Source organism: Euprymna scolopes, chromosome 35, assembly GCF_053919585.1.
Source record: "Euprymna scolopes isolate OS-2025 chromosome 35, ASM5391958v1, whole genome shotgun sequence".
In the NCBI taxonomy this organism is placed as follows: domain Eukaryota; kingdom Metazoa; phylum Mollusca; class Cephalopoda; order Sepiida; family Sepiolidae; genus Euprymna; species Euprymna scolopes.
In genome coordinates, this window is record NC_136516.1 from 43,262,150 (window position 1) to 43,286,286 (window position 24,137).

Genomic DNA, 24,137 nt, shown 5'->3' on the forward strand with positions numbered 1-24,137 from the left:
TACCGATGGGGCTGCCCAAGCACTTTTTTGCAAGTGCTACCGGACCTCCTTGAGGTGTACTTTTCTTCTTGCCGTGGAAGAGAGATAAATAACCATCTGTACCTTTGATTAACGTCTGAACACCGCGAAAACTGGGAGGAAACTTAGAGTGGGGGCGGGGGGAGGATCAGTTTCGTAACTCCAACAAAATAATTCTATGTTTAGGAAAGTTTACTATTGTTTTTAAATCTTTGTACATTAACATTCTTGGATACTCCCACCCCACCCCAAATAAGATACTACTTTTTAGGCGATTACGTGTAACCACTCTAAAATACTTAAAAATAAATAAATAAAAATAGAACAACAGCAGTTAGTTTAGAATTTGTAATGGGCGATCAATTTCACATAGAAATTTTTATTTCAAATGATTCCTTATTCCCGGCCTTCTAACATTTTAGGGCAGTTAACTATTTTTTTTTTTTTTTTTTTTTTACCCACTGATCCTAAGTCCGAACGACAAGATTGTAAAGCCATACGAAATCACCTAAAAGAGTTGCGGCACCCCCTAAAAATTGTAGCTTCCATAGAATTTTTTGAAATGCCCTAAAGCGAAAGCGCTAGAGTAAATCGGAAATAGGGGATTATTTTAACATTGAATTTATCTGCAAAATTGATCACTCCACTCTAGATTTTTTTTTTCTTTTCGGCAAGTTTTTTTAAAAGTGTTCATACGTAATTGCCCCCAAATCTCATTTTTTTTTCTCTGTGTGTGTGGGGAGGGGGGCTGGATTTAGTTGAGGGCGTTAATCTACAATAATACAATAATTTTATTTAAGACCCTAGGACGACTACCAGTACCCCCCCCCAAAAAAAAAAAAAATATTTCACGTTGAACAATCATCTTTATTATTTTTTTTTCAGCTTTATTTTTTTCTAAACATGCTTTTTGTTATTGCTTGATATTTTTTTGTTTTTGGTTTTTCTTTTAACAAAACAAACAAATAAAAAAAATAAACCTGTGGCATTTATAAGAATAGCCAACAAAACAAAAAGGAGTGAAATAAACCATTCAATAAATAAATAGTATTTATTTATTGTGTATTTATTAAATACACAATAATTAAATGGGATTTAGATTCGAAAAAGTGGTAAAAAAATATCAAATATATAACAAATAAATGTTACCAAAGGCAATATAAGTTACTCTTCTACCTAGCTGGATGTTTTTAGTGATTTTACTTAACGTGCTCGAAAAACAAATAGTGTCAACTAGTTACATCAGCACAAGAAAAAAAATAGCCGCAATGTATTTGTTACGCAGTTATTTTTCTTATGCTCGTGTACCGCCCGCGCCCGGTTGACATTACTTGTTTTTCGAGTCGGATAAACATTTCACATTAAATAAAAAATACTAATAACTTATTAAGCTAGGTAGAATAGTAATTTATCTTGCCTTTGGTAACATTTACTTATTTGATTGCTTGACTACTTTTTCGAATCGAAAACAAACCCAATAAATGTTATCAAAGACGAGATAAATTACTCTTCTACTTAACGGGATGAGTTTTTTTTTGTGTTTTAACTTATTTTGAAACAAAACTAGTGTCTAATCTGTTGATTAAAAACGAAAGAAAAATGATATTTTTGTTATAGCGATAATCGTTCAAAAATCGAAAATTAAATAAAATACCAATTGAAACTTATGCAATAAATGTCATCATCGAGGGTCCACACGGCTATAACAAAACCGACATATATATATATATATATATATAAATATATATATATATATATATATATATATATATATATATATATATATATATATATATATACCACTTTTTCCTTATGATGCCTATATTGCAAAATCACTTACGTTTTTAAAAACATTTTTATACAAAACCTCATAAGAATGAACTATCCGATACAGAATAATCCTAACCATTCCAATTTATAAATTGCGGAAGAAATTGTCTTTCTCTAAAACTAACCTTTTCTAAACCTAACCTTAACTCATTCCATAGGATTGTCAACGACTTGCGCTGAAGTTTAATAATCTATATAAATAAAACAGTAGATATATGTGTGTGTTTTTCTGTGTGTAAATATTTAACTGATACACTATTAAACTACTGGTCGCATAACACTGAAATTAACAGAAAATTAAAATCATACACCAAGGATGGTTTATGACGAGTAAAATCTTTGTTTGGATGGATGAATAACGCGTACGGAAATATATCTGCAAGTTGAAATGCAAAAATGTTCATTTCAACTTGCCAACATATTTCGAATACTTTACGCATGCGTAAAGTCATTACAGTTAAAAGTGGTTTAATTTTAAATCTTTCTGTTCGGTTAGTTGTCTCTCTCTCTCTCTCTCTCTCTCTCTCTCTCTCTCTCTCTCTCTCTCTCTCTCATACTAGCTGTACCCTGCCACGCGTTGCAGTGGCTCAATTTGGTGTAATGTAAAAATTTAATAAAAAGAGAAAAATGCATGTTTCTTATATTCTTAGTACAGCAATCCACTCCAAAAAGTGAAAAAGAAGGCGAAAATGAAAATAAATGGTACTCTCGCAAAATTTGATCTAGATCCTCGGGAGTTTCTGTCAATCATTCATGGTTTGGATCAACCAACAATCAGTGGATGAAGCCGAACGTAGCAAAAATGTTGAAACGTTAAATGTTTTATTTTTTTTTTGTTTTCTGTATACAAAAATGTGAGTTAGTAATTAATATTTGAGTGATGGGGGGGTACTATATACAGATTCGAAAAAGTTGTCCAAAAACAAATAAATGAAAGCAAAGGTAAGGTAAGTTACGTTTCTACCTAACTGGATAATTGTTTAGTGTTTTTATGTAATGTAAAATGTTTAATCAGCTCGAAAAACAGAAATGGTTGCAGACTCTGTTGAATACGTTAAGTTTGGGAAAGTAAATTGAAAACTAAAAACTATACAATACAGTGTCAAAAACCCACCGAATATATGTTACCATGACATAGGCTGACATAATCGGTGGGTTTGTGGCAGTATTTTGAATAGTTTTTTTAGTTTTAACTCACTTTCTCAAACTTAACGTAATCAACAGTGTCCGCCACCATTTGTATCTTTCAAATACACCAATAGACACTATTTGTCGAGCCTACTAAACGTTACATTAAATGAAAAGGGTTTGTATTACTAAACACAGATACAAAGAAGTTGTCAAAAAATAAATATATAACAAATAAATGCTATCAAAGGCAAGAAAAGTAAATGTTCTACCTAACTGGATAAGATTTTAGTGTTTTTATGTAATGTATAATGTTTAATCGGTTCAAAAACATGCAGTGTTTATCGGTATATTTGAAAAATACAAATGGTGGCAGACTGTATCGAACACGTTAAGTTTGGGGAAATTTTGGTAAAATGAGTTTTAAAAAACTATACAAAATACTGTGAGGAACTCACTCAATATATGTTACTGTGACGTAGGCTGACATATAATCAGTGGGTTTAAACTTTTGCTCGATACAGGTGACGACTTTTAAAAGTCCCTTTTAGTGATTACCTGGTTTGAGGATATTTGTACAACTAAACGGCTAATCTGCCCCAAAAATCCGGCATTATTTTACTTTAAGGCCCGTCTCATGTTCGTATATACCAAAATATTTTATAGTAGATTTCGGTGTACTAAAAACGAATTTGCAAACCGTTTCCGTCGCAAAAAGAAAGTTTTCATGATATGAAGAAATTACTTTTTCGAAAAGTGGGTGATCACTTTTCAATGTAAATTTAACTTAGAATGAGCACCCACTTTCTGGCCACCTGAAAGAGTGGCATTTTTCTGTGTGTTTCTTGGCTAAAAAGTTTTTTGTTTGATTTCTTTTGCATGGTAGTAAACCCTGAACTCTGGGACTATTTTCCATTTCACAGCCGTAGCCTTCGTTTATGCTACGCGCGAGCATAAACGAAAGCTGTTTAGCCAATAAACATGGGAAAAAATCCCCCACCCCCTCTCTCAGGTGGCTAGTAAGTGGGTGCTTATTTTAAGTTAAATTTGCATGGAAAAGTGATCGACTACTTTTCGAAAAAGTAATTTCTTCATATCATAAAAACTATTTTTTTGCAACGGAAACGGTTTGCAGATTCGTTTTTAGCACACCGAAATCTACAAAAATTTTTTTGTTATATACGAACGTGAGATGCACAGCCCTTTATGGAAAATTTTATCAAAAATCCGTGAGAAAATAGTTTTCAATAAAAACAGCAAATGAATTCGATAGAAAAAAATGGATACTATTTTATTAAATTTTTCTGTGTGTTTCTTGGCTAAAAAGTTTTTTGTTTGATTTCTTTTGCATGGTAATAACCCCTGAACTCTGGGACTATTTTCCATTTCACAAACATAGCCTTTGTTTACGCTACACGTGAGCATAAATGAAGGCTGTTAAATATGCACTCGCATACCAAACTGCCTTGTCAAAAAACCTTTAAATGTTTAGTAACTTTTTCTTTTTATTATTCTTAAGAAAAACGTGCACCACACGTTGACGACGGGCCTTAATGGAAAATTTTATCAAAATTCTGGGATGCTATTTTTTTTTTTTTCAATAACATAAGAAATTAAGAATTAGACAAATTTATTTTAGGTAGGCTTCACCAGGAAAGCTTTTAAAAATAAAACATTAAGATAAACAAATGGTCCTAGTGCACTTACTGATCCGCGCTATTTTTTAAATCATATTTCCAAGTTTAATTAAAGTTTTATGATATGTTTTTGTTTATTCAATTTTAAGGTTAAAGTACAAAAAAAAAATATATATATATAATTTAAAAAATAGGGTTTTTTTTTTACCCATCTATTAATTAGATAGTTAAATGTTGTAATTCGAAAGTCGTCAACGTGTGGTGCACGTGAAAGACTCATTTCTACCGGAAATAAAATGGCGGACAGTCTCGCAGTTACAAAAAATATTTTTATTTTATTTAATATATTTTTATAATTTGCGATCTTAACGAAATGAAAATCCAGAATCATATGCCTCCATTCAGTCTCGAAAGACAAAGGATATCTCTCTGTAGGGGCAGCTGCACGTGTAATTGTGAGGCAAGGGTTGCGCAATCCCCAACCACACCTCTCATGAATCGGCACGGCTTGAGTCCAGTGGCAAGGAGAAGTCCAGGATGACTGGAAACAATGCCGAGATAAGCGGAGAGCACATACAGCACCTTGAAGTCTCAAATGGTCACCCATTTAGTACTGACCAAGTTCAATGCGAGTGATAATTACAGGTAGCAGCGATGATGACTTTCGGAAATGCTGTCTAGACTGTTTTGTTTTTGCACGTTGGCTCTTTTATATTGGCTTTCTAGAATGTTCCAACCCATTCACTGTCTACATACGCAAATCGAAAAAAATATAGTCACATGGATTTTTGTGTAAAAAGGTTGCATCACAGCCACGATTGTAAACACTGATAAAATTGCGTGGTCTCATCCATGACAGTTTTTTGAATGCAGGCGAAACCATGACGACAGAGAAATACTGTCAACAAATGGATGGAATGTATCAGAAACTTCAACAACAACACACAGAATTAGTCAACAGGAAAGATCCAATCCTGCTCAATGACAATGCCCAACCGCATAACCCTAACCCTAACCCTGCAGAAGTTGAACGAATTGGGCTACAAAACTCTGCCTCATCCGCTATACTCTTGAGACCTCTCACCGACTACCACTTTTTCAAGCATCTCGACAACTTTCTGCATGAGAATGCTTCAAAAACCTAATCGATATGAAAAACGCCTTCAGCAACTTAATCTCCACCAGAACACAAGGTTTGCACGTTATTGGCATAAATACACTTGTTTTGCGTAGGCAAAGGTGTGTTGATTCTGTTGGTGCTTATTTCAATCAATAAACTTTTGAACCGAGATATGTTCATCTGAATTTAAAAGTTAAAAACCACAAAAACTTTTTTATGAATCTGATGATATATATATATATATATATATATATATGTGGAGCAGTTTTTCCTTTTTGCACCAAAATACCATAGGTTTGCAACAACAGATGCCACATATACAAATCTATTATTTTGAGAAAATAAAATCGTACATTACATCCTAGGAGCAAGATCATCATTATCCTCATTACCCTTAATGGAAGTAGTTTCAATTTTTCCCCTATTCCATAAGTCCTCTTATGACCCGATTCTTCACCATGTGAATTTATACTTTTTCCTACTTTTTTGTGTTTATGTCACCATTAACTAGCTACTGAATTCATATACATTGCATACACTTACCAATTTTCATCTACACAAATAATGACGTCTCCCTTCTGTACTCCTTGCATTTCGATTGGCTGAACTCTAAGCATTTCTACATTCGAGATTAACGGTATCAGCCTCAAAACCAAACGCTTACTTATATTTCAATATGGCTTCTTCAGATTATATACATACAAAAGAGAAACCTTCTGACTTATTACTTATGGTATTAAAAATACCGACATTGCATTGCACATGTATTTACACATTAAAAAAAAAAATGTAGCGTTGTTATGTGTGTGTGCGTGCCATTAAACTAATAAGGCACATAAATTTTTTCATGCATGTGTTTGTGTTTATACACATACTGGTTCTTGTGCATGCGTGCTTGTTTTTGTTTACTTGTGTGCATGTGTGTGTGCCATTAAACCAATAGGCCGTAAAAAATTGCGCACGCGTGTTTGTGCTTATACACATACATGTGCACAGGTACATACATACATCATACATGTGTGCATGCGTGTTTGTTTTTGTTTGATTGAGTGCGTCTTTGTGTACGTGTGTGTGTGTGTGTGTGTGTGTGTGTGTGTGTGGCTGTGTTCTATAAAACTAATTAAGCTGTGTAAACTTGGCCATGCATGTGTTGGTGTTTGTACACATATATGTGCATATGCGTGTGTGTTTGCCTTTTTTTTTTGCTTGCATGTGTCTGTTTGCAGTGAGTATGTGGGTGGGTGTGTGTTTTCTTTGTACATATGTATTCATTATGTTAACATGAAGGTACAACATTAGAACAGATACTACCCTTTCAGCTTTGGCCCGAAAACCAACTTATTATCCTATTTACTGTTTCGGTGTTGGGTTCTTCCGTTTTTTTATTTCGTTTCCTTTTCGATGCATTATATTCAAGTACACATGGAAAAAATAAACTAATTAACAATTATATTTCATTTCAGTAAGAAAGATAACGAAATATGGTTCTCTTGACCCTTCTGTCTCCCAATTTTTCGTCTGCTAAAATTATATTCCCATGATTACGGTAGTAAATAAAATAATATGATAAATCACAACTGACAAAATACTACTTTTTTAATGTACACGTGAATTCATTCATAATTGTGAAATTATTCAAAATTGAAGAAATACAGCACAAGTTATTACATTTTTTAATTTTTTTTTTTATTACATTTTCACCCCAAACAAGGCGCATTGCCACTTTGGTATAGGGGGCTACTATCAGGGGCAGCAACTACTGGGGCACTATGTTGGGATTTGGGCAGCAAGATGTTTTTTTTTTTTTTTTTTTTTACATAGGCATCACCACATTATCAAGGTCAAGAGGCCACTCAAGGATAAGGGTTAAAGAGTGTACAGAAGAAATTGGACAATATAGTCATCATTAGTAATGAAAATTTGGTAAATTTGATAACTTATATGGAACGGCTCATCAAGAACTTGTTTACTTTAGACTTGAACACATCCATATTGTAGTCAGCCGGAAAGCAGGAAAACAGAAGACAATTCCACAGGCGTGCAGTTCTAAGAAAGAAGCTTTGTTCATGGAATCTACGTTTAGGTTTAGGCACAGATAAAGAGTGGGGGGAATTATTGATAGTGTTTACAGCTAGACGAGTGTTTCTTGTGAAAGTTTGGCGAGGGGGGACCATAGATTGAAGCTCAGTCGAACACTTTCCATGAAAATAACGATACATCAGAGACAAACTCGCAACATCTCTTCTGTGAGATAGAGGTTGCAAGGAAGAGAAAAGGACATCTCCTACGAGGCTACGAAGTCTATTTTGAACTCTATCAAGGCAGGCCAAGTCCTTTCTAGCAGCTCCGGCCCAGATGTGGCAACAGTACTCCATCCTTGGACGTACCTGGCTCTTATATAGATAGAGAATAGCATCAGCAGTGAGATATCTACCGGATCGATAGAAAGATCCCACCATTTTTCCAGCGGCCTTGGCAACAGATTTGATGTACATATTCCATTTAAGATCAGGAGTAATGGTAAAGCCAAGAAGCTTGTCAAAACTTGAGGCCTCCTGAAGACGAAAGCCATTCATTTCAATTGATGCCAGATGTGGATCAGAATGTTGATGATGTAAAGAGAGAAGCTTGGTTTTAGATGCATTAAAAGTAACCAGCCACTCCTTACCTCATGTTACTATGTGCTCAAGATTAGAGGAGAGAGAATTGGAGAGAACTTGGTCGTTTACTGTCTTAGATGTGCTACCATAAATGGTAGTGTCGTCAGCATAGATGTCTACAAATGATGTAAGGATGTGATTTGGAAGATCATTAATGTAGATCAGGAAAAGAGTTGGGCCCAGGATGGACCCCTGAGGGACACCGGCATTAATACTGTGAGCTTCTGATTTTTGCCCCTCAACTACTACTCTTATGAACCTATCAGAAAGAAATGATTTAATACTTGAGAAGACATTTCCAGCTATACCATAGCTAGAGATCTTATGAAGTAAACCTTTATGCCATACCCTATCAAAGGCCTTAGATATGTCAAGAGCAATTGCCCTAGAAAGGTTGCCTCCGTTGAGAGATTTGCTAATCCTATGAGATATAACTGTAAGCACATCTGCTGTAGATCTAGCAGAATGGAAACCATATTGAGTGTCACTAAGAAGGTTATTTTTGTTGAGATGGTTGATTACTTCTGTATTTAACACAGATTCCAGCAACTTACTCATGACGCACAGGAGACTTATTGGCCTGTACTGAGAGGGGGATGAGCGATCACCTGAATTCTTAAATACAGGGTTAAATGTCGGTTCACGTTGCACTTGAACTTTTGCATGTCAGTACAGTTAGGGAAGCAGGAACTTGGAATGGAATTCCAGAGTCTAGCGGTTCTGGGGAAGAAACTACTGGAGTAGAAAGATCTTTTACATCTAGGGATCTCTACTGTTTGGGGGTGGGATTTAGCTGCCTGTCGAGTTTGTTGAGGGTGTCTACGTCGTAGGGGTACAAGTGTCTGCAGTTCGTCAGAGCATTCACCATTAAAATACTTGTAGAACAGGCAGAGGGATTCAACGTTTCGTCGATGGGACAGAGGCTGAAGCTTAGATGCCAGTTCAGGGCCTATCAGATTGGCAACTCTTTTTTTAACCTTGTCTAGGAGCGAGAGACTAGTAGCAGATGCACCAGCCCAAATGTGACAACAATACTCCATACATGGGCGAATGGTGGCCTTATAGAGGTATAGGATACTTTCAGGTGTCAGTAGTTTTCTAGCACGGTAGTGAGAGCCTACCTTTTTTGCAGCGTAAAATAATTACACAACACTTTAAATTTAACTCCTTGTGAATTTATTCAAACTGTCCTTTGAAATATGAATATGTCAAATGAAGTGGTGTTTATGCACTTATAATAGTGTGCTATTTTTTTAATAGTATTTTCCAGTTAAATTCAAGTCTTACAATATCTTTTCATTTATTAAATTGTTAGGTGAAAGTACAGAATAGTTACAAAACATCGGTAACGTAAGTGCACGCAACTGAAAATAAAATTATTTTTTTTATATTACAAATTTAAATCATTGTGAATTTATTCAAACAATCCTTTATCTCGCTAGGTCAAACCCCCCGCTCCCCCCGCACCAAGAATATATATAATAAAATGATTATCCCTATATATAAATTCAAGTTTTAAGATATATTTTTGTTTATTAAATTGTTAGGTGAAACTACAGAATAGTTACACGCACACATGCTAACCAAGCAAGTTACGATTTTCTCTGCGTGAATATATCCAAAAATTATGAAAAATGATAAGGTAAAAAAAAAAAGTTATTAAACAAAACATTGACGAAAATTCGAAAAAATAAAATGTTTGGTTTTAAAAAAACATTGGAAAGTTTCAAGGAGAGGTAACTAGCATGCGACTATTGCCAATTTAAAAAAAAAATAAATTGTGTGTTTATAATCATAAATATGAGTTCCCTTGTTTTTAGCATATTTGAGTTATTTCCCTTGTTATTATGTCACGTATACCCAAAGAAATATGGTGCGGGTTTTTTATGATAAAAATAAAATAATAAAGTAATATTTAAGTACTTTTCTTTTTTTTTTTTACAAAGAAATCACCACTTATCAAGGCCAAGAGTGTACAGTAGTCAAAAGTACAATATCATAGTAATCGTTAGAAGTGTAAATTTGGTAAATTGGATGACTTAAGGGGGAACGGCTCATCAAGAACTTTGTGTACGTTGGACTTGAAGACGACCATATTGTAGTCAGCTGAAAAGCAGGCAAATGGAAGACAGTTCCATATGCGCGCAGTTCTAAGACATGGAATCTACGTTTAGGTTTAGGCTCAAGTAAAGAGTGGTGAAAATTATTGATAGTGTTTTCAGATAGATGAGGGGGGGACCAAAAATTGGAGCTCAGACGAGCACTTGCCATGAGAATAACGATAAAGCAGAGACAGGCTCACAACAGTGAGAAAGCTTACGGCCGGTGTGCAGTGAAACAGAAGCAAGAGACTTTTAAGCTGGCGTCAAGACGGGAGAAAACAAAAATAAATATATACGTTTATTAAAAAAGAAAAAAAAAATGCCGCCCAGATTTTTATTTATTTATTCTCTTTGCTTGTAACTGCCATGTTACATTTTTGCCAAACTCGAAAATGAGCAGCACGGATTCTGAACAGGGGTAGCATGCACTCATTCTATCAACCATGACTTGCAGTAGAAGGCAGATGCATGTATGACAGGTGGAACAACTAATGTATGCAAATAACCAAGCCGTGTGTGGGGTTGACGTCGCAGCGAGGAAAAAGGAAGAAAAGAGATTATAAAGAAAGAAAAATGTAGACCCTGGAGGTGAGAGACGGGAGAGAGATGGGCGTGTTATGTTACTTGTGGCCCGAGAATGACAGGAAAAGAAGCGTCCTAAGACATGGCTGGACAAAGACAGAATACACGTGTTCAACAAAGCAAAGTCCTGTTAAGCACATTGGAGTATGAGAAGACTTTTGAACAAGAGACAAGCCATTATTCTGGAAGAACCCTGTTAATAAATGTCTGTTGTTTACCCTGAAAAAAAAAGAATGCTGAATTCTTTCCTTTTTTGTGCACAGAAGAGACGTTAAGAGCCTGTCTCTTCTCTATCATTATTTTCAAGTGGCATGTACTCGTCTGAGCTCCAATCTATGGTCTCCCCTTGCCAAATTTTCACAAAAAACACCTATCTAGCTAAAACGACTACTAATAATTTCCCCCACCTTTTTATCTGTGCCTAAACCTAAACGTAGATTCCATGAACAAAGTTTCTCTCTTAGAACTGCATGTCTGTGGATCTCTGCTCTGTTTGCTGCTTTCCAGCCGACTAAAATATGGTCGTCTTCAAGTCTAATATAAACAAGTTCTTGATGAGCCGACCCCTTAAATAATCCAATTTACCAAATTTCCGCTACTAACGATTGCTATGATATTGTCCTATTGATTACCATACACTCATTAACCCTTATCCTCGAGTGGCCTCAGGGCCTTGATAAGTAGTGACTCCTTTGTAAAAAAAAAAGTCCTTAGTAATTCGTAATTGTATTTTGAGTGTCTACTGCATTGAGGATTGAACCTTCAACCTTTAGAAGGGTGTAACTTTACAACTGAATTTTATCAAGTAATTTATTCACGATAACATAGGTCCTTGTGGATTCATAAATTCTATCCATTTCAGCCATTGACCAAAGCATCCATTGGTCAAATGTCCACTTATCAGTTTCACTTAAAGGTCATATAAGAAGAAGGATGTAAGGTAATGTATCAGGTGGGATTGTAGGATGGTAATGTGGAGTGGGGATGTCTGGTGTTGTTGGTTTTGTATTTGCTAACAAAACATCAATTAATCCATAAGTTGAGCCACAGTTCAGATGCCCAGGATGCAGATGGAGCGGGGTTGCCGGGGATGGGGAGCAGCAAGGGAATAGGAGAGGAGATTTCACTAATAAAAAATAACAAAAGAAAACCATTTCTCTTTTGTAAGTGTGTTTCGTAGCAGAAAGACGTGAAAATACAAGCACGGCAAACGACGACTGCAATAATCGTATATACACGGAAGTTTCAGTAAAATAATATTAGATCAGAAAACAACACAAGAATTTCCAAGTTATTTGCTTCAACAGAAAAAAGAATCTTCATCGGAAAAAAAAAGAAAAAAAAAGAAGAAAAAAAGCAAAAAAAGAAAGCAAAAAAAAGCAAAAAAAAAAAAAAAAGCGGTATGTATTCTCATTTCGGTTTTACTACTTTCCTGATTTTTTTTTGTTTTCTAATGACATTCACCTTAGCTGGGTTGAACCGCCTTCTTATGAAAGAGGAAGTTTCATGGGAATATTAAATTCACAAGCAGTCCCCAGTCCTCTTGTATATCCCGGTCAGGGAAAATAATGACATTGGGTTTTTGCAATTCTTGCAGAAAGGTGTCGAGGTCCTCCTACATAAAGTGCCTGGCATTGCCAAACGGTCACCCATCTGGTGCTGACCAGGCTCAACATTGCTTAACTTAGATGATCTAATGAGGACCGGTGTGACAACATGATTATGTTGTATATAAAATAAAGTAGAAATCAGCTTATAATTTAAATCCAACAATGAATTTTTGCGAAAATGTATATGAAAGCCACATGAAGTAAACAAGATAATTGAGTATCTATAAAAATTGAATACTAATTTAATAGTAAGAAGACATTAAAATAAAAAAATAAAAAAAAAATTAAGCCTACTGATGAGACGATAACCAAAGTGCCCCCCTATGTAGTTGAATGGCGATAAAACAAAGACCATTGGATATTCATAACTGAAACTTGGTGGACAAGTAAGGCATAGACATTTAAAAAATGGCATTCACCCTTGGTGGATTGAGCAGGCTTCCTAGGAAAAAGGAGGCATCATGGGATTATTATTGTACAATGCACCCCACTTATGTATATATTTTTCTTTTCGTATTTTTTCAAATTTTTCAGCGGATTATTACCGATTGAACTCTAACCTACCAGATTATCCTCCGCCCCAAATATAAAAATTCAATATTTAAAGATTTTTAGGGGGTGTTCAGTTTCTAATACAATGTTCTAGTAAATCGATCCCCCATAATGGAACCATTCGACGTTTGAAGGCCAAACTACTTATTAAAAACGCTAAATTCGCGAAATTTGGCCTTTTTTTAGTGAAGATAATCTGGTAGAATAGTGTCTGATCGATAATAATCCACTAAAAAATTAAAAAAAAAAAAACAAAAAGAAAAAAATATATAAGGCAGGGTGCATTGTACAGGTTCTCCGAATATCAAATTTACAAATGGTCCCCTGTCACATGTATATTCCAATCAGAGGAGATGACGACGTTAGGTGTTTGCAGTTCTTTCAGGGAGATGTCGCAGTGCTCCTACACACAATGTTTGATATTCCTTAATAGTTACCCATCTGCTACTGACCAGGTTCAACATTGCTTAACTTTGATGATCTAATGAGAACCTGCATGTCTGTAGTAGATTGAACAAGGCCGATAGCCATTAGTCGCGTGCTCTCGTGTAATGAATGAATGCGTGAATGTAGGATTGACATGAAATTCTTAAAGAAAAACTAAAATGACCAAAAAATAGGCTGAAATGACTTAAATAAATAAAAAGTAAATGACTTTAATGACCTTAAGAATGACTTGAATGCTTAAAAAATAACAGGAATCCTTCAAAAACAACTTGAATGATCTGGAGAATGACTTGAATGGCTTTGAGACTGACTGGTTTTAAAGTGGGTGATCATTTTACATTAAATTAATACAGAAAAGTGATCCCCCACTTTATATCACAGTTACAAACATAAGTACAGCATATAGTAAGAACAGATACTACACTTTGATCTTGGCAAAAGGCCAAGAAAAGGGTATTTATTTGCTCCCCCACCGAGCAAATTAAGCACAAGGCCGATTTTTAATGTGAGGAGTGAAGGGGAAATGGAGACCAACTCCCCGGGGAGTAGGGGAGCTGGATAGTGACAATTGGTATGAAGGGTTACCCCTACATTGACCAAGATCTTATATGTGGAGTTTCCCCCACATATGGTCTTTGCTTGCAGTATCTGCCGGAACAGATACTACACTTTGAGATATTAAATCCTTTATTCATGTTAAAAGTACAGTGAAAATCAACAATGAACAAAAAACTTAGGCACATGGCCAACTCAAAAGGGGGGATTGGATTGTGGGGGTCGTTGGTCACTCCAGAACTAAACAATACTACACTTTTATCTTGGCCAAAAGCTGTATTTATTTGCTCCCCCACCGAGCAAATTAGGTACAAGGCCTATTTTTAATGTGAGGAGTGAAGGGGAAATGGGGACCAACTCCCCGGGGAGTAGGGGAGCTGAATAGTGACAATTGGTATGAAGGGTTGCCCCTACATTGAACAAGGTCTTATATGTGGAGTTGCCCCCACATATGGTCTTTGCTTGCAGTAAAAGGGCAAGAAAAGCTTAAAAAGCTAAGAACAGCATCTATTAACAACAGACCTTTGATCTTAACCAAAAAGGCCAAGCACAAAAGTGTTATGGACAGACCGACCGACAGACTGACCGACAGTCCGACGGAGTGACTTATAGAGTCGCTTGCACGCGACTAAAAAGAGATGTTTTGCGCAGGACAAGACCAACCAAATAAGCATAATAAGCCCCCCCCTCCTTTCTTTTCTTCTTCTTTCGTTTTCTTTTCTCTTATTCTAGAAGTTTTGCATCGAGATGCGATCCAGATGAATGCTAAAACGCAAATGTCCCGATTGCTTACCTTCTATCTTTCTACAGTCCATTTGAATATGCTCACTCTCTTGGTCACTTGCTAAAGCTACCGACTTTTAGCCCGAAAGTGTTAAATCGAAGAATTTTCAGGTAATAGAAATATTTCCAAAACATCAAAAAGTAACACCTATACGTGAATATAGTAATCCAGTGTGAAATTCTACAAGCCTATAAAACAATGGGTTGATGAACAGAAATTCAGAGCTGACAGGATAAGATGCTACAATCTCTTTCCTGATTATCCCGAGTATTGACACGTATTGACACCTTCTGAACATTGTTTTTATTTATTTATTTATTTTTTTATTTATTTAATTTTTTTTATTTTGTTTTTTGGTCTTTTTTATTTTGTTTTTTGGTTTTTTTTATTTTGTTTCTTGTTTTTTATTTATTTTTTATTTTTTTATTTTTTATTTATTTTTTATTTTTATTTATTTATTTATTTATTTTTTTTTAATTTTTATTTTTTTATTTTTTTACAATCTAGTTTTGCTTACTAGTCCAAGATGATTTGTTTGCTGATAATTTCTCTCTTTTCAGGGAATGTCAACAGTCTCAGTCTTTTTTACAAATACTATTACGGCATATGTTCTTCAGAACTGCCTGATCTATTCCCTGCTTCCTTTGTTCCAGTTCGTTTGTCTCGTTGGTCTAATGGTCTCCAACAGTTGTTTACTCTTTCACAAAAAAGGTTGGCTTTGTTTGCGACTGCCTTCTAGAGTTTGTGTCGTAATACAATCATTGGTAACCAAGGTGAACCATGTAATATATTTGTTGTCATATTTGGGCTGTTTAATCTCTGTCCCATCTGATAAATTGCAGAAACGTATCTGTAATTTGATTGGCCGCAACCTTTTCTTCTTTACTGCAATCTCTCTCTTACAAACGTGATGTTGCTAGTCTCAGTTTTTTTTTATAAATATTATTATGGCATATGTTTTTCAGAATTATCTAATCTAGTCCCTGCTTCCTTTGTTCCAGCTCGTTTGATTCGTTGGTCTAGTAGTCTCCATCAATTCACTGTTTAATACCTCATTGTAATACAGCTTCTTATTCCCATTTCCAAGAACTTCAAGCTTATGGAACTCTCTTCCTGCTCACTGTTTTCTTCATATTTACAACCTTGTTTTTTTTATCAAGACTAAGGTCAATAGTCATCTTCTGTCTTTGCAGCGATCATCTTTCACTCTTGTTAGTTCCTTACATTAAGTGGCTTCATGCCTTGTAGCGAGCGATTTCCATAAAAAACATTTTGAATCTCTTTGCAACAAGATAAATTTTACTGTTTTTTCTTATGTTTTTTTCCTAAATTTCTTTTCAATTGTGGCTTTTTATAATAAAAATCTTTTCAGAAAAAATTTCTTTTCAACTGTGGCTTTTTTTCTAAATTTCTTTTTTTCTAAATTTTCTTTTTTTTTTCTAAATTTCTTTTCAATTGTGGCTTTTTATAATAAAAATCTTTTCCAAAAAAAATTCTTTTCAATTGCGGCTTTTTATATTAAAAATCACATGACCTGCTAACGTCATAGATGAACCACTACGGTCACAGACCTACGGTACTGACTATTATGGAGGATGGTAACTTTTGTTTCAATTCTCAAAGAAATTACTGATGAATCAATAAAACTTGTCCAAAACTGACGGTATTTTATTTTCTGAAAGATACAACATTTGGACACGTGCAAATAAAATGTAGCAATTTTTTTTTTTGCCGGGGAAATTACTGTGAAGTTTTATAATTGGTGAAAGTGTATTTCATAGTTTCACACATGGCTTTGATTTTTAGTTCAAAATGCACCAGTTTTCAAATAATTTTTAAATGTTTACTTTTTTATAATCTTTTTTCTTGATAATATAGCAAACAATGTTAAATCACGAGATACGTTCAATAAGTTTCCAGACTTTTTTTTGTACAGGCATTTAAAATTGTCGTAGACTCTCGAAAAACCAGTATGTTATTGCTATAACATACTGGTTTTTCTTTAGCAAGTGACAACAGAGTGAACATCTTATGATATGACTGACCAATTTGTATGATTTCAGGTTCAACTGAACAGCTACAGCAGTAATTGGAATGCACCCTATTAAAGCCTGATTGTCACAGCTGGTGAACTTCAAAAATGCAATTTGGACGTGAGGGCACTTTAGAAGAACGATATGCAATAAAATGCGGTTTTAAACTTGGAAAAAATGTCGGAGAAACGTATGGAATACTTCAGACTGCTTTTGGACCATCTTGCATGAATTGGGCATCAGTTTTTGAGTGGCATAAGAGATTCAAGGAAGGCAGGGAGTCTGTGAGGGATGATGAGAGGTGTGGAAGGCGTGAGAAAGTCAGAACACCGGAGTTGATTGGCCAAATAAAGAATTTCATGGATAAAGACCGTTGTGTGTCTATAGAGACAGTTTCATGTCAGTATGAGAACTATACACACAATTATTATTTACGAAGAACTGAAAATATGGAAGATTTACATGAAGTTTGTTTCAAGGGTGCTCAGAGAAGATCCGAAAGAAAAACGTTGTCATGACGAAGATGGGCATCAAGACAGTTCCTCACCCTCCCTATAGTCCAGACCTTGCTCCCTGTGACTTTTATCTATTCTCTAAGCCCAAGGAAAACCTTAGAGGCTGTCGTTATGAGACAATTTAGAAGATGAAAGAGGCTGTGGTGAGGGTCATTGACACACTCATACAAGAGGACTTCCATAGGGTCTTCCAGTAGTTGTTGCAACGGTGCTACGAGTGCATTGCAGCTTTAAAGGGGATTAGAGTTTTATGTACGTACTATCAATAAAAATGCCCATATGAAAAAAGTCTGGAAACTTATTGGAGGCACCTCGTACTTACCTTTTAACAGTATATTTTCTTATGAGAATCTAAAAAAAGAAAAGAAAATGAGTTTTTGGTCAGAAAGTTGAAAAAAATTTTTTTTTTTAGCTTTTTAAACCTGTTAAATAATTTTTACAGGAGATATTTTTTTCTATCTGTTCTCTTAATAACAAATATAACTTTTCACAGTATTATTGATATATTTTGGAGAGATATTTAATTTTCAACACCAGGAGCCAATAAACGTAGCAAACGTGAGTGTTCCTGTGACGCTATCATTTGCTGGGAAGTGTTACTTGATTGAGGAAACCAGCTCCACGGATGTTAGACACGATATCAAACGATAGGCACATGGAAGCATCAATGGGTTGATATGCTGTCGGCTATAACTGGCTGGCATGGGTCGCTTCTTGAGTCTTCTTTGCATCGTTACAAGTAGCATTTCTATCGTCTGCATTAATGGCAGGGACTGCATACTGAAATTTAACGCTTGTACAAAAACAGCAAACAAATGTAGTTTTATAAAAATATATAATTTATGTTATGTTTAACAATGGAGGATTATATTTTGTCGTTGACCAATGCATGCAGCAAAACTGCTATATTTGTGCGTCCGTTCCGTACAAAGTACAAACTTCAACTGTTTAAAACGATACAATCATATTTAATTCTCCCTTTCTTCATTGAAAGAGAGAGAAAGACATAAAGTGAGAGAAAGAGAGATAGTCGTACATAATGTGTGAATATTGTTTTGTTTTTGTGTGTCTCGATGACGAATTCTGTGGGTTTGACCTTGTGGGTTTGACTGTGTCTCGATGACGAATTCTGTGGGTTTGACCTTTCAACCCTAGAAAACGAAAGGTCAAACCCACAGAATTCGTTTTGACTTGGTTGAATATTATAAACAAACAAACAAACAAAACAAATAAACAAACAAACAAATAAACAAACAAAAAAAAATTCGTTTTGACTTGGTTGAATATCATAAACAGTCATTCTTTACTCGAGTCATTCCAGATTGATATATTCTAACATTTCCAAAATCACAAAGCATCTGCTTAACACATCTGCACCTCACAAGTACAGACAAGTTAGGCACAAGGTTCATTAATGTAGAAGCCCCCCAGCTCCCCCAAAAGGGGCGCTCTTCATTGTGCCACATTCCACCTGATTCATGCCTTGACAGAGTACAGAATAGACTTTAGGTTTAGTGGGGGATGCCCTTTTCTCTTCCTTGCAACCTCTCTCCCACGTTATTGTTTTATTATTTCCATGGCAGTTTGAGCTCCAATCCCTAGTCCCCCCTCGCTAATCTTTCACGAGAAACACCCGTCTGGCTAAAACTACTGTCAATAATTTTCCCCACTCTTTATCTGTGCCTAAATCTAAACGTAGATTCCATGAGCAAAGCTTCTTCCTTAGAACTGCACGCCAGTGGAACTCTCTGCCGCTTGCTTGTTTCTCACCTAACTACAACTTGGACGTCTTCAAGTCCAACATAAACAAACTCCTGACAAACCGCCCCCTTAAGTAAGACACTATCAAAACCCCCAATACTAATGATTACTACAATACTATCTCATTGATTACTGTACACGCAATAACCCTTATCCCTGAGTGGCCTTCGGGTCTTGATAAGTGGTGAGCCCGATGTAAAAAAAAAAAAAAATTTCTTTCTTTTACATGTATTAAATTAACTTTTTTGCATGAAAAGAATGTTTCAAGTTTATTATTTCTTTGAGGAAGTTTTGTTGTATGATATTTTTAAAAAGTAAGTTAACGTTTTAACTTGTTCATTTCTTTCTTTCTTTTTTTTTTTTAAACTTTATTAAATTCCATTAAAACGTTTTGAATAAAAGGTATGTTTGAAATTTATTGTTTCTCTGAGGATGTTTTGTTGTACAAGGTGAGTCACGGGAAACGGATGTTTTTAGAACGCCCCTTGCTCTCATTGAGTAAGGGATAGGGAGTGAGAAAAGTAATCTTTAAACCTGTTGAAATATTCGCAGAGTTTTGTTTTCCTTAAGAACATCCGTTTCCCGTGACTCGCCCTGTATAATATTTTTTTTTTTTTTACATAGGCATCACCACATTATCAAGGCCAAGAGGCCACTCACGGATAAGGGTTAAAGAGTGTACAGTAGAAATTGGACATTATAGTAATCATTAGTAATGAAAATTTGGTAAAGTTGATAACTTATATGGAACGACTCATCAAGAACTTATTTACGTTAGACTTGAAGACAACCATATTGTAGTCAGCCGGAAAGCAGGAAAACGGAAGACAATTCCACAGGCGTGCAGTTCTAAGAAAAAAGCTTTGTTCATGGAATCTACGTTTAGGTTTAGGCACAGATAAAGAGTGGGGGTAATTATTGATAGTGTTTACAGCTAGACGAGTGTTTCTTGTGAAAGTTTGGCGAGGGGGGACCATAGATTGAAGCTCATTCGAACACTTTCCATGAAAATAACGATACATCAGAGACAAACTCGCAACATCTCTTCTGTGAGATAAAGGTTGCAAGGAAGAGAAAAGGACATCTTCTACGAGGCTACGAAGTCTATTTTGAACTCTATCAAGGCAGGCCAAGTCCTTTCTAGCAGCTCCTGCCCAGATGTGGCAACAGTATTCCATCCTTGGATGTACCTGGCTCTTATATAGATAGAGAATAGCATCAGCAGTGAGATATCTACTGGATCGATAGAAAGATCCCACCATTTTTCCAGGGGCCTTGGCAACAGATTTGATGTACGTGTTCCATTTAAGATCAGGAGTAATGGTCAAGCCAAGAAGTTTGTCAAAACTTGAGGCCTCCTGAAGACGAGAGCCATTCATTTCAATTGATGTCAGATGTGGATCAGAATGTTGATGATGTAAAGAGAGAAGCTTGGTTTTACATGCATTAAAAGTAACCAGCCATTCTTTACCCCATTGTACTACATGCTCAAGATCAGAGGAGAGAGAATTGGAGAGAACTTGGTCGTTTACTGTCTTAGATGTGCTACCATAAATGGTAGTGTCGTCAGCATAGATGTCTACAAATGATGTAAGGATGTGATTTGGAAGATCATTAATGTAGATCAGGAAAAGAGTTGGGCCCAGGATGGACTCCTGAGGGACACCGGCATTAATACTGTGAGCTTCTGATTTTTGCCCCTCAACTACTACTCTTATGAACCTATCAGAAAGAAATGATTTAATAACTGAGAAGACATTTCCAGCAATACCATAGCTAGAGATCTTATGAAGTAAACCTTTATGCCATACCCTATCAAAGGCCTTAGATATGTCAAGAGCAATTGTCCTAGAAAAGTTGCCTCCGTCGAGAGATTTGCTAATCCTATGCGATATAACTGTAAGCACATCTGCTGTAGATCTAGCAGAACGGAAACCATATTGAGTGTCACTAAGAAGGTTATTTTTGTTGAGATGGTTGATTACTTCTGTATTTAACACAGATTCCAGCAACTTACTCATGACGCACAGGAGACTTATTGGCCTGTACTGAGAGGGGGATGAGCGATCACCTGAATTCTTAAATTCAGGGCATACTTATGAAATTTTCCAGGGAGATGGGAAACTATTCTCCTTAAGACAACGTTTAAACAGTTTTGTAAGTATGGGCGCTAGTTCAGGTTGAAGTTTTTTGAGAACTATAATTGGAATACCGTCAGGGCCAGTTGCTTTACTGGAATCAAGGTTTTTGATTAGTTTTTTAAAAGTAATGCTTATCCTCATTCAAAAGTCGATCGATGCCTCTGTTCAGACTTAAGAGAGACAATGGATACCCCCTGTAAGGGTAGCTGCATGAGTAATTGTGAGGCAAGGGATGCACAATCACCAACGACACTTCTCCTGAATCGGTACTGCTTGAGTCCAGTGGCAAGGAGAAGTGCTAGACGACTGGAAAAAATGCCGAGATAAGCGGAGAGCACATACAGCACTTGAACTTCCCAAATGGTCACCCATTTTAGTACTGACCAGGCTCTACGTTGCTTAACTTCAGTGATCTGATAGGAACCAGCGTATCAGCATGAATTATGCTTTTCAAAAGTATCAGTCAAACAAACATATTTCCATCCAAATTAGAAATCGATTTAATTAAAAAAACACACACAAAACGTGTACTTGTCACAAAAAGTTATCAAATTCCAAACATCACATAAATTGATCCAGTAGTTTTTTGACTAAGGAAATCCAAATTTACGGGGGTCCTGGATATGAGCTTAAACTATATCCAGTGGTGAGGCCCCAGCTTGTGGGCTTTGGGGAGTGTGGAGCCACCCTTTAATTACCATTGCTCCCAGGTCCAACTCTGATGTAGCTGGGTTGAACAAATAGCAGTTTATCACCCAAGAAAAGAACTTGCAACAAAAGAAAAAGCGTTTGTTAGAAAAAATAAATTATAAATATAAAAATATATTTATTTCTCGCTTTGAGTTGTGCGCTGTAGTTGGTAGACAGGAGGGGGGAGCTGGAGGTGGGTGGATTTCAGTGACACAGCACAGTGATATGACCCATGGCTAACCGTTACTCTTTTACTCTCTTCTTTCTGTTGTTTCCCTTGTTTATATCGACCTGTTCTCTTGAAGATGGTTGAAGATGGTTACCTCCCTCGGCAGCTACTTGACGACGTCAGTTTTGACAGATTTGCACTCATCAGCCAGTTACTTTACTCTGCTGACCGCCTCTGTGTGTGTGTGTGTGTGTGTGTGTGTGTGTGCACACAGTCTCAACTCAAAACACAAACATGAGAGAAATAAAATACTCCAACAGATTCAGTACATATCGATTGGGCTCTAGGTGTGTGTGTAAAATATTACAGCATTCAGAATTGTTTGTTAAAATCAATTTATAACATTATATAATCAATTCTTAATGCTGCAATATTTTAAGTTGTAAATTTATTATATATATTTTACTAGAATATCTTGTCCTTTTCTTTTCTAATTTTAACAACTAGTCCTTTACTTTTCCATGTTTAAGCTTAACTATATTGCTATTCATACTCGCATTTTTCTATTGTAATCTATCTATCTGTCTATATATATATATATATATAGCCATGAAGTAATATACTGTTTTGTTTTTAAATCCCCGAAACAGTGTTTCATGGTAAACAACTGATGATCCCTTGAAAAATTAAAAAAAATTGGTATTATAGTAAATTCTAGAGAGTTGATGCAGTGATTGCAGGTGATTAAATGACTTACTGACTAAGTGTTTTTTTTTTTTTTTTTTTTTTTTTAACGAATGATAAAAAGTAATTTTTTGTGTAGTTTCAAATGTTAAAAAAACTTAAAAGACTATATATATATATATATATATATATATATATATATATATATATATATTGGCAGGGAGGTGGCGATGTCCTCCGATGTATAGCACCTGGAATTCCCAAATTGGTCACCGATCTGATACTGACCAGGCTCAACATTGCTTAACTTTGGTGATCTGAGGAGAACCAGTGTGTCAACGTGATTATGCCGTACATCATTGCATCATAGATCGATTTTATTTGGAACAAAGTTCTTGCTCACTCCCAAACTCAGATCTCTTCTTTTTTTTTTTTTTTTTCTTGGCAGTCACCACTTATCAAGGCCCGAAGGTGACTCGAGGATAAGGGTTGATGAATGTAAGGTGGTAGTGTAGTAATCGTTAATTGTGTAAATTGGGGAGAATTTGATTATTTAAGGGGACGGCTCAACAAAAATTTGTTTACATTGGATTTGAAGGCTACCATGTTGTATTCAACTGAGAAGCAAGCCAGTGGAACAGTGTTTCTCAGGCAGGCAGTTCTGGGAAAGGTGCTTTGTTTATGGAATCTGCATTTAGATTTAGGCACATATAGAGAGTGGGGAAATCGTATCTAGTGATTGCAGCTAGTTGAGTATTTTTCTTTTGTGAAAGTTTGGCAGAGGGGAACTATATTATTATGATTATAGTCAAACACTTGCCATGAAAATAACGATAGAACGGAGACAGGCTTGCAACGTCTCTTCTGTGGGAAAGAGGTTGCAGGGAAGAGAAAAGGGCATCACCTACTAGATTTGAAGCCGGTTTTGAACTCTATCAAGACAGGATACGGCATGCCGAGCAGCTCCTGCCCAGATGTGGCAACAGTACTTCATTTTCTATCCAATCTGGTTCACCAGACGCTCTTCCTAGCGAACACACTGACCTGTTGATGACACTGCACTAGGTGTAGACATCTTTTTCTTTGTTTTTCATTCCTTATGATACTGACAGCAAGACC

General features: G+C 35.8%; 1 protein-coding gene across 5 annotated transcripts in view; it reads left to right on the forward strand.

Moving 5' to 3' along the window:
• Nucleotides 1–24,137, forward strand: part of LOC145259843 (coiled-coil domain-containing protein 154-like) — a 335,063-nt gene that overhangs the window by 135,131 nt on the left and 175,795 nt on the right. The gene's annotated exons all lie outside the window — the stretch shown is intronic.